Source organism: Euphorbia lathyris, chromosome 1, assembly GCF_963576675.1.
Source record: "Euphorbia lathyris chromosome 1, ddEupLath1.1, whole genome shotgun sequence".
Taxonomy (NCBI): Eukaryota; Viridiplantae; Streptophyta; class Magnoliopsida; order Malpighiales; family Euphorbiaceae; genus Euphorbia; species Euphorbia lathyris.
In genome coordinates, this window is record NC_088910.1 from 89,470,590 (window position 1) to 89,478,274 (window position 7,685).

Sequence of the window (7,685 nt, forward strand, 5' to 3'; positions counted from 1 at the left end):
TCTAACATTGCTTTGTTTCTTTTGTGTAGTTCTTCCCTAGTTTACCTAACACGAGAAAATCATGTCGTTGTTTCTTTTAATGTCTCAATAAGAGAAAAAGATGATCAGTGCGAACTCGTTGACTGAATGTTTAAATTAACAAAGTTTTGAACAAGATGTCAAGAAATTAAGAGTAATGGTAACAAAGTTTTGAACGATAATATCAATGTAACTCGCATCGTTGTCCCTTGAGATAACATCCACCTCGAGTTTGCAGTCCGAAGAAATAATGATATTTTCCACATAACATTCCTTTGCAAAAGTGACTCCATTGAGGATTGCAAGTAGCTCGGAATGAACCACCGACCAACACTTCCCAATCGGGCACGCTCCGCTCATTACCACTTTGCCCATCTCACTTCTCATAATGAATCTTGCAGCGCTTCCCGTAGCTTGATGAGAGTAAGTTGCATCACAATTCAATTTGAAGAACCCTTTAAGAGGCGGTTTCCATTCGCGAGGTGAGGGTGTAGACTCTTGAGTTGTTAGTCGCACTTCCGTACTGTAGTCCATCACATTTTTAACTCCTCGTCGAATCGACTATCTGTAAGCTCTTTTTCCCCATGTAGTATGCAATTATGGCCGTACCAAACCATCCACATTAAAGCACAAAAGCTCCTGAACTCATTTTGAGTTAGAGTTTGCCATGTCAATACCACCCATTCCCCGATTGAGGAAGCTTTTAATTTATACACCTTTACACCTAGATTCATCATTTTCCATCTTTGAATGGTTCTTCTGCATGCTGAAAAAATATGCACTAATGATCCATTGCTAGCTCCACAAAAAAGACAAAAGTTAGTGGCCCTAAGATTTCTTAAAATGTATGTATATTGATTACGGTATTAAGTTATATTTATAGGGTGCTCAAAGGTAAATCAATCAAATGACGCTTTCCTTAAATTCCTCAGAAAATATTTGGATGTATTTTAGGTAATTTGGGATTCCTTAATCTTAGGCGTGATTGACAAGTTCTAATCCGAGCCAGGTTCAGATGTTCCCTTATTGATCTACATATCTGAGGAGTGTCGATATCACTGTTTAGCTCAATCTAACGGCTTCCATTGATCCACACATCCCTATTAGCCTAAGATGAGGACATGTGCAGATCGATATTATTTTGTACGATATAAGATGTCCTCCCCCTTTGAGTCCAAAGTTCTTTAGGGCTTCAATCACCGAAGGCCTTATAGGATCCTGTCATTTGAGGAATGGTTTGGCATTCTGCATACCTTAGAATGACGAAGGAAATGTTGCATCTCACGATATCCATTGGCTTCTTGAGTGGGAGGATCATTGCACCATGTGACGTCATTGTCCGTAGTATGCGTGCAGTCTTCCCTAGTAGGCATTATTATGATTGTTGTTTGATTCCACTAGAACCTCGATGCATGTTCTGAAGCACTTTAACCTAGGTGAAAGTAGGCATAGCATCTTATGATTACAAAGGAGCAATGACCCTAATAGTTTTTTCATTGATGGAAACTTCTCAGTTACTTTTCCAAAAAATGTCTATAGGAGAGTGCTCTTAGCAACGACTTTCCCTTTTCCAAATTTTTGCATTTATTATCGTACACAGAGCTTCCTTTTGCTTCTCAGCAAGGCGTAAGTGTTCTTTCTCTCCCAATTTTCTTTTTTATTATATGGAACTATTGAAGCAAAAATTTCTTACAATTCCTCGACCTTGGAAGCAATTGCTCCCATCTCCTCCAACGATATTGAAAACATACCTCCACTAAACAGAGCAAATGGGAAAATTAGTAAAGGCAAAAAGGTGGAGATTGAGAAAAAAAATAGAACTCCAAACCCTAGGCTTAATCTTGACGGTTAAAATATGTCTTTTCTGTAACATTATTTCTATCTTTTAATGTCATTGCTGAAACAACAAGGTTTTGCTCCGTTTAATAAAATTTTATTCAGATTATTTTTAATCATTTATGTAATACATTTTTTATTTTATAATTTTTTTGTTGATTAAGTTAAAACATACCCTTGGCTGCTGAGCTCCTCTCTGGATCAGTACTCACTCTACGCGGGGCGTGCCCAATTCTACGCGGGGCGTGCCTTGGCTGTTGAACTCTTCTCCGGATCAGACACTCAAGTACGCGGAGCGTGCTATAAGGTACGCGGGGCGTGCCTAAGCTGTTGAGCTGTTATGTGGTCCTATTTTGGCCTCTTTACTCGCTTGTTGCTCGTGCTTGGTCCTTCCTCTGACTTCCCTCGTACGGACCCGATCCTAGAAAAAGATGCCCCGCATCATGTTATTAGTTGTTTATTATTAGCTGATTGATTATAAGTGTTTGGTAAAATTATGATTAGTTGTTATTGTTAGTATGTAAAATGTCTACGGCAAATAATGTATTAGTCCATACGTTTTTACCTTACGCACTATATGAATAATATACTATTCAGTCTTTAACTTTTGTTCTATTCAATAGTTTAGTCCCTTAAAGAGAGACTAAATTGTTTAATAATTCAAATATGTGAATGACTAAATTATTGAATAAAACAAAAATTAAGGACTAAACAATATATTATTAAAATACATGATAAAATAGTGTGTTAGGTAAAAATATAGTGACTAATAAATTATTTATTAGAAATATCTAATATGGATATATTTTAAATTAATCAGTAAATAAATTATAAAAATAAAAATTGTAATATAAAAATTAATAAAAATAATCTAAATAACTAAATAAAAATTTTAAAAATTATTTATTGAACAAAATAAAACTTTACTGTTTCAGAGTAATATTAAAGAAATACAAATAACATTAAAGGAGAAATGTGTTTTATGGAAATAATAAAAAATATTCTTATCAATATCAAATCAATATAAATAGTTGTTCACTAAAAGCTTATTTTTAGAGCTTTTCGTGAAAAAACTTCAAAAAACTGATGTTTCCAAAAAAAAATGTTAAGAGAATGTTTTTTAGGGGTGTTTCAAGAAAAGGAAAAGAAATTAGAGGTTTCATTCCCTTTGTTGATGTTTGTTTTATTAATTCAGTCATGCCCTTTACTTTTTTTTTTTTAGGTTTGGTTTACCCCTTACTCCTATAATTTCATTCCTCAATTCTTCTAAGGTTTTCTATCCCCTTTCCACTCCCAGACTATTTGAACTTTTACACTCCTTATAAAATTATACTTTACACTCTATTTTACTTTTTTAATTTGGTTCATATATTTATTTATTTTTACTTTTTTACCTGTAAATTAATTTCACTTTTGATCATTGTACTTAAATATTTTTAATTTTTTTCTTATAAATTTTTTTTACTAAATTTTACTTTTTGATTTTTTTTATCCTTATACTTATTTTTTATACCTTTTTTTATCCCTAAATTAATTTTATTTTTTATCCATATACTTATTTATTTTTACTTTTTTACCTTGAAAAATAATTTTAACCAAATTTTTTTCTTTTATCATATTATTCGGTTTTAGTATTTGTTTTTAATTGTTTTTAAATAATTATTTTTCCTTTTTAAATAGAATGTTTATGCATTTTGTTTGATTAATTTTATTTCATTTCCCTCAATTTCACCATCTTTTGATTTTAATGGTTAAATTAATTGATTTTAATTCATATATTTTTGTTAATACCAGCACATGTATGTATAAAAATTGTTGTTAAAAACACAACTCTGGTTTATTACATAATTTGAACCCAATAGTCACAAAGGGAATCAGATGTATATCATTCCTTTTTTGTGGAACTAAAACAAACAGATAACATAATTTATGGCATTCCATTCCTTCTATCTTTTTTTCCTTTCTTGATTCCATTTTATTGCCCTTGCGCGAACCAAATGCCCCCTAAATGTTCCTGTTGTATAAACCTAACCAAACACTACATTTCATGTGGTTTTGAGTGAAACAATAGACGCCCATCTGAAAAGTTAAAACAAACACTCCCTTAGTATTAGTAAGGGTAAATTTCATCAATGGTGTATAACATTTGCCTCATTTCACATTTGGATATACAACCTTTAATTTGTCTCACTAAAATGTACGACCTTATTAGTGACCTCACACTTTGGTGTATAGCTGATAAAAATGACTGATTAACGCATGATTAATGCACCACCTCATCATTTTCATTCAAGTCATTAGTAAAGTGGGACCCGAAATTATAAAAAAATCAAATTGTATCCTTTCTTTCTTTTACCTTTATCTGTCCATCTCTTCATTTTCTTCTCTCTATTTCTTTCTCACTTTTCAAATTTCTTTTTCTCTCTCTTTAAACTTGTCTATTTGACGAAAGTTTACTTAAGAATGAAAGTGGTTGAATTGATTAAGAATATAAGTGATGACTTGTGGAGAATTTCCGATTAACTTCCGTCTCTGTGGGGGTGTCGTTGGGTTCGACGGGGGGAAGCTCCGATGCCAAAGTCAGTAAGGAAGAACAAGAGAGCAAACTGAATTGACAAAGGGTAAGTGAATGTGTACCTTGATAGCCTGAGACATAGGCTATATATAGTCATGAAGTTGTAACTTTCAGTAACTAGAAAGTCTCCATTAATGTTCCATTAATGGCGGTTACTGGTTACCTTTAAGTTGGCGGTTAGCTAATTGATAGCTCATTAATGGTCTTTATTGCCGGATCGGCCCAGCCGTTCTAATGGCGGATTGAGTGTTTATGGAGATTCGCCTCACAGGTTCGCCCGCGGGTCTATTTTGGTGAGTCCTTGGTGATCCGCCCCCCGGATCTCTTTGTTTTAATACGTTGTGGTATTCCCGTATCAGGTGACCAACACGTGGCGTTCTTAGGCGAATTTTTCTTTTGATCCTTGGGATAATATCACAATGTTATCAGAAGCCCCCCAAAGTTCCTTTAAAGTCCTTTAGGGCTTTTGAGCTTCTTTGCGCGCCGTCATGATTACCTGCATTAATGTTCACTCTGTTCGATGCCAATCGTGGGGTGACACGTGTGATAGGCGCACCACCCGAGGAAAGAGAAGACACCTTCTCCATTTTTCCTTTTCTCTTTCTTCCTCATTCGTTTTCCCCTTCATTTTTCTTTGCGCCTTCTTCGTAGAGCTTTCTTCGGAGTTTCAGAATCCCTTAAGCTTTTATTTTTCATGTAAGTTCATCTTTTCGTTCTATATATTGTGTTTTTGAATGTTTAGAAGCTCTTCTTCATCCTCTGGGTCAACCTCTGAACTTTTTAATTTGACCTCTCCCTCTGAAATTGTAATTATTTGGACCTCTTCTTCGTCGGAAAATTCTCTTTCCTCCGAAGGTACGGTTAACTCCGACTTAGCTGAGTTGCTCGACTCGGCGTGTAATCGCGGTCGAACTCGTTTAGGTAGTAGTAGTGAAAACCTTTCTATTCCTATCACCGATACTGCTCCGGCCATAGATTCTGGGCGATTTTCCAGGATGGTGGCCTCTTCTTCCACTCCGCCCAGGAAAAAGGCACCTCGCACGGAGTCTACCTCCTCTCGCATGAGTGCCGCGGATCTAGCAGATCTGGCGAGTAGATTCCTATGGATAAATAACTACGAGACCCAACTGGCGGATTCTCATCAACGACACGCCTGTCCGCCAAGCGGATTCTTGTCTGTGTACTATAGTCACGTAGAAAGAGGATTCCGACTGCCTCTTCCCAAGATGATGGCGGACATCCTCGCTTACTTTGACATTACCGCTAGCCAATTACATCCCAATGGCTGGTTAGATATTGCTTTAGATTGTTACCTTGCCTCGAACTTAGGGGTAATATACACTCGTATCTTTCGAGCTTTTCATAAACCGTCGAAGCGAAAGTCTGAGTCATTCCTCACCTTTGGAAAGTTTGGAGTGTATTCGCCATTTAGTGGCAAAATTTCCAACGTCCATTGTTGGGACGAGAAATTCTTCTACGTAAAGATAAACGAGGGCGAATCTCTAGGCTTCCCAACATACTGGAATCCCAAACCTTTGCACATGGCGGGAGATATGCGTATATTGACGAATAGTGATGAGGTAGTGGCAGAGCTCATGAAGAGTGTCAAGGTGGATGCCTGGACATACGCTGACGCCTTAGACTTCATGATGAATGATATTCCCCTGATTCGCCGAGAAGGGGACAAGTTTATTTACTCGAAGATTGCCCAGTTTGATCAAGGTAACTTTGTGTTTTCTTTGAACCTTGATCGCTTTATTGCTCTCTTTGGCAGGGGTTTATCTAAGGCCAATCACGCTCTTGCAGAGAAGCGCATGAAGTTGAAGGAAGATGAGGCTCGCAAGAAAGAGCAGGCGGCAGATCCCCAAAAGGGTGCAGGGAAACGCCTGGCGGATACAACGGTCGATCCGCCTTTGAAAAGGAGGAAGCCTGCAGCTTCTGGCGGTCAAAAGTTTATGGCGGATGCCATGAAATCCGCCGCGTCTTCGGTGGAGGGGGAACAGGCAAGTTGTTCTAGCTTTAATCTTTTTACCATACTTTGGATCTAAGTTTTGATCATCTCATCTTCATGCAGACGGCGAAGCCGGACCTAGGCGGTTACTGGTTCGCCAAGTATGGTACTAGGGGATCCTTAAGAAATGAATCTGTTATTAATGACCTGGACGAGGCTCTAGGTCAATTGGGCGAGGTACAGAAGAACCAAAATCAGATCCCAGTATCAGCCCATGTTCAAATGGGAAAGATTGAGCTTCTAACGGTTAGTTCCTTCTGGCCTTTGGCTATAAGTGATCCCTTTTTGATAGCTTTTGAATGAACCGTTTCATCTTAACAGATGTATACTCGCTTACGCGCCATGGAAGCGGAGCTCCTTCAAGGTGTAGCGGACAAGGCTACTATAGAAAAGTTGGAAAAAGAAGTCGCTGATGCCAACGCGAAAGCTGCGTCTGCCATTGCCCTCAAGGATGCCGAGATCCAAAAGCTAAAGGAGAAGATTGAAGCAGATGCTAAGGAGCATGAGGATGCTTTAGGAGATGCAGAGTACATGGCTGGGGAGCAAGCTTTCTATTATGGCGAGCTGATCATGGCGTATTTCCAGCTGGCGTATCCCGAGATCGATTTTACAGATCCGCAGTTCGCCGTTCCGGAACCACATGATGTTTTCAAATATAAAAAAATCCCGGAGATCAAGGACTACCTCCGTGATTACGTTAAAAAATGGATGAAGGGACCCGTCGAAGAAAGCAAGCCTTCTGCCAATGTCAAACTAGTGGATCTCGAGGAAGCACCTCCAAAGGCGGGTGAGGAGCTGATAACCGATGGTACCCTTCTTCCTGAGGGAACACCTTCTGTGGAAAAGGAAGTCTCCTTGGTGGGCGTATCTGGAGCTGTTAAGAAGGAAGCTTCTCAAGCAGGTGCCTCAGGTGAGAAGAATGCTAAGGAGAATGCTCCTGTCAATGTTTAGTTTTGTTGTTTGTAAAACTTAAGTACAATTGTTTAATCCTTACGGTTGCTATTTATTTTACCTTTACATTTGCGTAAGTAAATATATAAGCGTTTAGGATTCATTCTGGAGTAGGTGGCCAGCCATACTCCATTGCGCGAACCTTTATGAAGGTTTGAAGCTGTTTTATTCCTTCAGAGGAAGTAAAGCTGCCTTTAAGGATCAACTTGCTACCTATCTTTGAGGTGAAGCGATCCGCCTTTAGGACTTGTGAACCCTTCTTTGGGAGGGTGCAAGAGAGTGTAAAGACCTTAT